The sequence below is a fragment of the Ictidomys tridecemlineatus genome, chromosome 2 (assembly GCF_052094955.1).
Source record: "Ictidomys tridecemlineatus isolate mIctTri1 chromosome 2, mIctTri1.hap1, whole genome shotgun sequence".
Lineage (NCBI taxonomy): Eukaryota > Metazoa > Chordata > Mammalia > Rodentia > Sciuridae > Ictidomys > Ictidomys tridecemlineatus.
Window position 1 is genome coordinate 102,455,746 of NC_135478.1, and position 8,150 is coordinate 102,463,895.

Here is an 8,150-nt window from a genome sequence, read left to right on the forward strand (position 1 = left end):
ATTAAAATAAAAGTGATCACACTTCATCTGAGCTGATACTTCTCAAAACTACCTTCCAGTTAGAATGACAGTCATCAAAATACAAATTTTAGTAAACATTCGCAGGATTTGAGGAAAAAAGGAACACCAACACACTGTTGGTGGGACTGTAAATTACTACAACTATTTTGAGGACATTCCTCATATCACCATATGATCCAGCTGTCCAGTTCCTCAATAAGCATGCAGAAGAGTTAGAGTCAGCACACTGTGTTGGGAGGTGGATACACATGTTTACAGTAGCACAGTTCATCACGGTTGACCTGTGGGCCAGGCTGGGTGCCCACCAACCCACAAATGGATAAACAAAATGTGGTGTATATAGATGATGGAGTTCTACTCAGCCACCAAGAAGAAGGAAATGTGTCTTTTGTTGATAAATGGATAAAACCCAAAGTGAAACAAGAGCCTTGGACAGTCAAGGTTGTATGTTTTCTCTCATGTATATGAGAGGGCCAAGAAAAGAGGAAAGAAGGGGATCTTATGAATATGGGAAGCAACATAGCAGAGGCAGGTGACCGTGAGGAGGGAGTGAGGGAAAGAGGAGGTACCTGGTACCTCAGGCCAGTCACTCTGTGTGTGTGCATGAAGATGTCCCGGTGACCTACACCATGGTATGCAAGTAGAGCACCAAGACTATAACAGGGAAGGGACTGGGGTCTGAGAGGTCAAGGCTCCAGAGTTCACAGGCCTAGTGGAGGTCCACCCCACCAGAGAGACCTTCAGAATCAACCAAGGGATCAAGAATGGCTTTGTTGAACTGAAACCATGGGAAATTCCTAAATTTCTGAAAAACTGTTCCACGTGGAGTCCTGTGTGAACACCATCTGCTCTTGGAGGCTGGATGTTCTCCACGTAGCCTCTTCAGTCTGTAGTCCAGGTAGGCTCTACACGGCCTGTTTGATACTATATTTTATATTCTTATCAACCTCACTTCTTGCCCACCAAAACCTGGATTTGCCTTCTCACAAAGAAGGAAGTCCCCCTGATCCAGTCTGCAGATGTGAACTTGGCACCCAGTTAGCATTTGAGACTCAAGGGAGGCTCAGGGAAGTGTTTTCTGGTTGACAGTGTAAGCCTTGCCCATGAGTCTGCCTCTGGGGTCTGAGAGCACAAGGCACCAGGACAAGGCTAAACACCACAGCTCTGTGGCCGTGTCTTGCAGCCAGAGGCAACACGTTCAAAAAGACAGCAGAAGTCTCAGGATGACAAAATGCAGAGATCAGAAGTGACATCCCTGAACTGTGGAACCAATCAGGAGCCTCCTCTTTTCTCACTGTGTGAGAAAATCTGTGGCCATCACTGTGTCTTTCATAGTCAGAGGAAATAACAAAAGCTGGGGGTCACAGCAGCTTCTCAGTGGAGAACCAACAAAAACCTCAAAGATCCTTGAGGCCAGGTGTGGATTGCTGGATACTGGAGAATCCCGGAGAGCCTGGACCTACAGGGCCTGAGAGATCCCCTTTGTGTTCCAGGACCAGGTTCTGAATGTGAGACAGGAGAAGCTGCCTTAGGTGACAAGCTTCAGGATCCATGTGGAGACAGGTGGTGGTGAGATGTTGCTGAGCAACAGGCACACCACGCATCCAGAACCTGCACCCACTCCAATACGCAGGTTAAGTCCTCTGCCACTGAGAGAGGGTCAAGGAGCCGTGCAGGTGTGGTCTCCAAAGCTGCAGGGGTGTGCAGGCTGGTGTGGCACATGACCTCCTTGCTGACCTGTGAAACTGTGATGGCACCCCCACTTGGATAGTAGCTGGCTCATTGCTTTGGAGGTCTTTCTAGAAGTGAACCTGCAATCTCTTGCTCCCCAGCATTGTCCTAAAGAATTTTTAGCACCAGCAACTTACTTTTTATAATGGTATTTCTACAACTAGTATTTCAGAGAGACTGATGAGAGCCCCATTGCAAACACTCTGAAAGCGGGGGGGGGAGAAAATAAAGATAAAATTTCTCTAAGCACCACAAAGAGCTAAGTGATCTGTGCCTCACCCCAACACACACACTTGACTTTAGAAATGGTGTGGGCTCAAGAAATGGAGTGTTTGAGTCAGCAGATTCCTTAGTATGTAGGCTTAACCAGATTACAGAACTGGGTGGCCTGGGGGCTGAAGTTCTGGTTTCTCAGACAGAATAGAAGTGCAAATGGAGGTGTGTGTGTGGCCACCTTTGTTCCCCAGTCTTGGGATGAAAGACTGAATAAGAGGCTAAGGAGCTTATCTCTATAAATAAAGTCCTTAGCTTCTGGTGTTGGAATCTGAGAGTTCCTGGTTGGGCTGAAGGCCACCCTGCCTATCTTCCCTGTTAGGAAGCTTCTCAGATCAAAAAGAACCATAATAATAATAGGAGTTGGAGAGAACAGAGCCAGGCTATGTTAGTAGAGCTTCCAATGGGGGCCATGAGCCAATGTGGGGAGTGCCCATGGGCCTGCTCTAAGATGTCTGTGACATTGAAGCTGTTGAATTAGGCAGTAAAGGCTCTCTACTTGTACACAGCAGCATTGACTTCAGCAATAACATGAAAGCACAGTGGAAGGAGAGAGGGGGAAGAGAATACCCTACCAGGTTGCTGAAGCACCAACCCCTGAAGCCAGGTAGCTGTGTGACCTTCTTCTCAGGGTCCTGACTGGGGAGTCCTGGCAGAGCGTCCTCTCCACCACTGAGGCTTCAAAGTTCTTGCTTCCAGTGGGCCTCTTTAAATACCAGCAACACAGAAGACACTGCTCCAACAGCCCTCTGGACTTAGCCTGGCTTCATCCCCCCAAGGATGGGCTACACCCCTAGAGGATGTGCACCTGGAGATAAGAGAGATCACATCCCCTGAGCCAGCCACTCCCAAAGAAGCCAGCATTCCCAGGATGTTTTGTTGGGAACATCCAAAGGTGACTTCAGGCAGGGGACAGGGAAGGTCTTGATATTTTCCTCAACCTGGAATGTTCTCAGTGATGTTTTTGCATGAATTAGTTCTCTTCACTCTCACAGTGACATCATAAATGACTTTAGACTTGGTCACTGTTTTGCAGGTTTGGGCCCATGGCTTCTGTGATGCACCAGGTAAGGAAGGAGTTGGGCCTAGAGTGTGTTCAGCTCGCTGGCTCCATGCCCACCCCAAGCAACCACTTGACCCCCTAGGCAGGCTTTTTGTCCAGGATGAGACAGGCCAGGGCCTGGGGTTCCAGTGCTCCCTGCTGAGTCTGAGCTTTGCCTCCAACCTTGATTCCCAAAACCAAGATGGAGTGGGAATGAGGAGGATCTGGTGTCTGCTGCCCCTTCTTGGAGGACCAGGAAGCCCCACATGGAGATCTCTTTTGCCCTCTTGTCCACAGCCAGCATTTGCCGCATTTCTCTGGGGAGCCGTGATGGTCACCAAGAGGTGTCCAGTGAGACTTTGAGTGGACGCTAATATCTGCAACAGAAAGAAACACCAAGACAACTCTGTGTCCTGGGTTTTACTGGAGCGTCTCAAGTTAGGAGGATCCTGATTTTGAGAAGGAGCCACAGTACCTGATGTGCAGCCGCAGGAATGAGAAGACATTAGAGGCACTCAGCTGCCCACGGAATGTGGACTGTGGCATCCAGTCACATTCCCAAAGCTCCTTGGACTCAAGGGAAATGAGTGCCCTTCAGGAATGTCATGATGGCTCAGGTGGCTGAAGGTGTGGACTAAAAGATTGAGGAGTGGAAGGTTTCCGAGGCCATTTGGTGTATGGGTAGCACAGGCAGGAACCCTGACCCCTCAGAGCATGTCATTGTCTGTGAGATGAAAACAATGATCTGCATTTTTCTATCTCACAAGGCGATGCTGAGAAAAAATATATGAACATCATCAATGTGACCTCTTTTAGTTGAAAAAGCTAAGCTGAAAAATGAATGAAAGCTGTTTTCCTACAAATATAAGCCTCCACGTTCTGTGTTACTAACTGAAGACAGAGAAACCGTGAGGATTTTATTTTCCAAACTTGGAATTGAATTCTTTAATTGTATTGGACATGGGCAGTGGTTAAGAACATGAAAAAAAATGATTTCTTGCTGAAAATATGAAATTACCAGATCTTGTATCTTTCCTCATGCACCTGTGGTATTTTCTAGCTAATACTGATGGAATGATATTTTGGAAATTGAGCAAGAGACATTCTCAATAAAAACTATAAATTCTCACTGTAAAGTGTTAGTCTACAATTGAGTTGTTTTCTAATGTCTGTTTAATACATGCACCTTTAATGTCCTCTAGAACTAAATTGCAAATAGAAGGACGAATTGATAGTTTTAGGCCATAAAACCCCCTTTCCTGCTGTGCTTTCCTGGGGCCCTCAGATCTGTCATAGGGACTGCCCACCTGTGTGCATGAACGTGGAGGCCATACTTGGAGGGTTATGGGGTGGAGGGAATGATGGAACCATCTTCTCAACAGCTTTCCTATCTTTGCATCACCCTCTGAGCACAGATTAATTTTTTAATTTATGATTCTTTATTCTGAATATCCAGCACCAAGGTCTGCATCATTTTTGTAATAATCTTTATTGCTAAATCAACCAAAATCTCTTTTAAAGCATACACACAATTACTACTCTTTAAAATCAATTTTTTCTTTAAGTCAAAGAAAAAATACTGTAAGTTGTTCTTTTTAGGAATGCTTTAATTGGAAGGTGAAATCAAGCAATTATTGAAAGTTTTAAAAATAATTTCAGCAAATGTTTTCTTTTGAAAGTAAATTAGGAAATATTTTGGTGTAAACATTAATTACAGTGGGCTGGGGATGTGGCTCAAGCGGTAGCGCACTCTCCTGCCATGCGTGCGGCCAGGGTTCGATCCTCAGCACCACATACAAAGATGTTGTGTCTGCCGAAAAACTAAAAAAAAATAAATATTAAAAATTCTCTCTCTCTCTCTCTCTCTCTCTCTCTTTTAAAAAACAAAACATTAATTACAGTGTTTTAAGTGATTGTGATAAAATTGCAATTAAAAATAAAACATGCATGTAATTTAGAGGTTCATTTTTCTTACACCTATTTTCACCTTTGGTGCTTTTTATTTGGTGGCACCTTAATGAGCAGAGACAAGAGTTCTTGGTGTCACTTTAGAATGTCCTCCATCTAGACAGAAAAGACAGTGAATTTCCAGTGTGGCTGGTCCACAGCAAATGCCAGACATGGACTGCTTCTCCCTCCTCACTTTCTTCTCAAGTCTCCACCAGAGATAAGAGAATGGTTCCCTGGGAAGTTCTTCAAGTTCCTAAAGAAATGAGTTCCCAGAGACCTTTAAGACCCTGGCTAATGGAGAGCTTGTCCCTCTCAGTCTTCATGTCCCAAAGGTGATCAGCAGAGGGCATGTGCAGCCGAGATGGCACCCGACATGTCTCCCTGCCTCTTCCCCAGTCAGCCCCCAATGCATGGGGAACACTTCCTTCTAAGATGCTCTTTAAATGTCCATCACAGGTCCCTGTGCCATTTGCTCGGCAGCAAGTTCATCTGTGCAACTGATTGTCTACTGTAGACCATGACAGAGAATTGTATTTTTCCATTTTTATGAAAGCAGGCAGCTTTTGACACTTAGAAATTCCATTTCAGCTACTGTAAATAGGCACCAAATTGCTGTCTACTTACTGTAATTATGGACAATTCTAAAACTTTCACACATCTTCAGAGTTTTAGTGAATCACTTTAAGAAGATATCAGAGGCATTGTGACACTCTAGTGGGATGGGATTATGATGCATTTCCCCCCAAGAACCTTCAGCCAGCACTGTGTGGCTTTATCTGCATTGAATTTCTAACGTATCATAGTTCAAATGATATCTTGGATGATGGCTGATTAGTTGCCCTTGGAAATGACTTGGATGCATGGCCTAATTTTTCAAAAAGCTTTAAGAAGGGTCACAGCAAAATTCAATTGTAAGACATGAAATAAACTATGTGTATTTTCCTGCCCTTTTTAAACTGTATTGTTTATATGTCATGTTACTGGGATGTAGATCATTATTAATGACAGTCCAGTGTATCTTAAGTATGGATTAAGGTTACAGAGCACTGGGGCTTATTTTTTCTAAGTATATACACTTAAAGAATGTTTGGGAATTAACATTTCTGTGATAAAAATTTGCAAATGTGAAGAAGAGTTATCACAACAAATATTTTGGTTTTTTTTCTTTTAATTTTATTCAATTCAGTAAGTAACACTTAGACATTTATGATCCAAAGGATTTTTCCATAACTGTCTCATCATTGGATGAAATGGTGGTATCTGTTCAGCCAAACCTGCAGTTTCAGTGGCCAGTTGTGGTTGCAGAGGGTGAAGGACAAGGGCCCCTGATCAAGTTGGAGATGATGATCAGTGAGCCTTGCCAGAAGACCAAGAGGAACAGTGTTCTTGCTGTGGGTAAAGGAAGCATCAAGGTCAGGTTTGCACTGGGCATTGAGGAGGAGCATCGAGGAGGCAGCAATGACATTGAGGGCATGAACCAGGAATACAAAGATCACCTGAGTAACTCCATAGAGCCGGAAGAGAGCCAGAAGTGAGCGGTCTAGGAGTGGCTCCAGCATGGGGGCCCTGCTGGCCCAGAGGACAGGACCAACAGGAGCACAGCCCTGCTGCTGTCTGGGGAGGGGAAGGACAAGAAGCTGCTCAAGAGTGGTGGTGCAGATGCCTTCACCAGCTTCCCCACCCAGGGGAAGTTTCCAGAATTCAGTAACCCTAGTGACCTTACAGTGGCCTCCAGGGGCTTGACAGACTTGGAGATCGGCATGTACGCCCTGCTCTGCATCTTCTGCCTGGCCATCCTGGTCCTCCTGATCAACTGCGTGGCGTTTGCCTGGAAGTACAGACACAAAAGGCTTGCGGTGAGCAAGCAGGGCAACATCCCCCACTCCCACGACTAGGTCTGGCTTGGGAACGAGGTGGAGGTTTTGGAGAACCCAGTGGACATCACGCTCCTCTTGGAGGAGTGCACGACCATGATAGACAGGGGCCTTCAGTTCGAGGAGAGGAACTTCCTGCTGAACGGAGGTTCCCAGAAGCCCTTCCACAGTCAGCTGCTCAGACCTTCTGACTATGTCTATGAGAAAGAGATAAAAAATCAACCTGTAAACTCCTATGGCCCAAAGAGGAAGAGGGTCAAGTTTACTTCCTCCACCACCATCCTCCCCGAGGATGGGGGCCTGTACACCAACTCCATCCTGTTTGACAGTGATGACAACATTAAGTGGGTCTGCCAGGATATGGGGCTGGGGACTCCCAGGACTTGAAATACTGTGTTATATTTGAATTCACGGCTGTAACTTCTGTTTTTCAAACAGCTGGAGCTGTGAGCTTGTTCAGCAACAGAGGGTGATTTAATAAGGATTTATTTGTTGAAGCCTGGTGTGTGGGGGCAGGAAGGCAGGGGGCAGGATCCTCTTCTAAGCACATGAAAGTGGCCTGAAGAGTTAGTGCAGCTTGTGTGTAAGCCAGGGTGAGCACGTGGCATGGCCCCTGTAGTACTGCTGCAGCAGTGGGTCAGCAAAAGCGCGCCACCTGTACTTGCTCATTACCAGTGCGCCAAGTACTCCACCAAGGACTTTATCGGCCAGCTCAAGACAAACAAATGTTTAGAATTGGGAGGAGTTTGATGGTTAATTTTCCTATAGTTTGACATCAGTCAGGTACATGGACAAGTCTTACTCTGGGCCTGAGAACTCTTCTGGGACAGGTGAGTGAATGTGGCCACCCTTTTTGGTGTGCTCCACATTGTTTATATGCACATTTATACCAATGCCTATTGTTTGTTTTGGGGAAGAGTTGTTTATTGTTTTGTTTTTGACTTCTGCAAGGCTTTTTGAAACATACATGGTTTCTCTCATTTAATTGACATTTGCTTGGATGAGACAGGAGTTGGGCTCCCTGGAACCAGCCTTGCCACATCCAGATTGAGTTCCCAGGGCCCTTCTCTGCTTGACCCTACTGTTTATGGATACAAAAAAGTAACTGAATCCTCATTTTCTGTAGCCCTTGTTTTCTCATTGACACATCTTAAATCAACATTGCATGGCAGATTTTTTTAAAAAAATATTAACAATCAGTGAAAAAGATTCACATGAATTTTGCAAAAATTGGTGAATATCTGTGAACCACAAAAAAA

General features: G+C 45.2%; 1 pseudogene; it reads left to right on the top strand.

The window, feature by feature from the left end:
• Positions 1 to 6,213: 6,213 nt before the first annotated feature.
• Positions 6,214 to 7,278, top strand: LOC106145430 (transmembrane protein 132B pseudogene; annotated as a pseudogene).
• Positions 7,279 to 8,150: the final 872 nt, after the last annotated feature.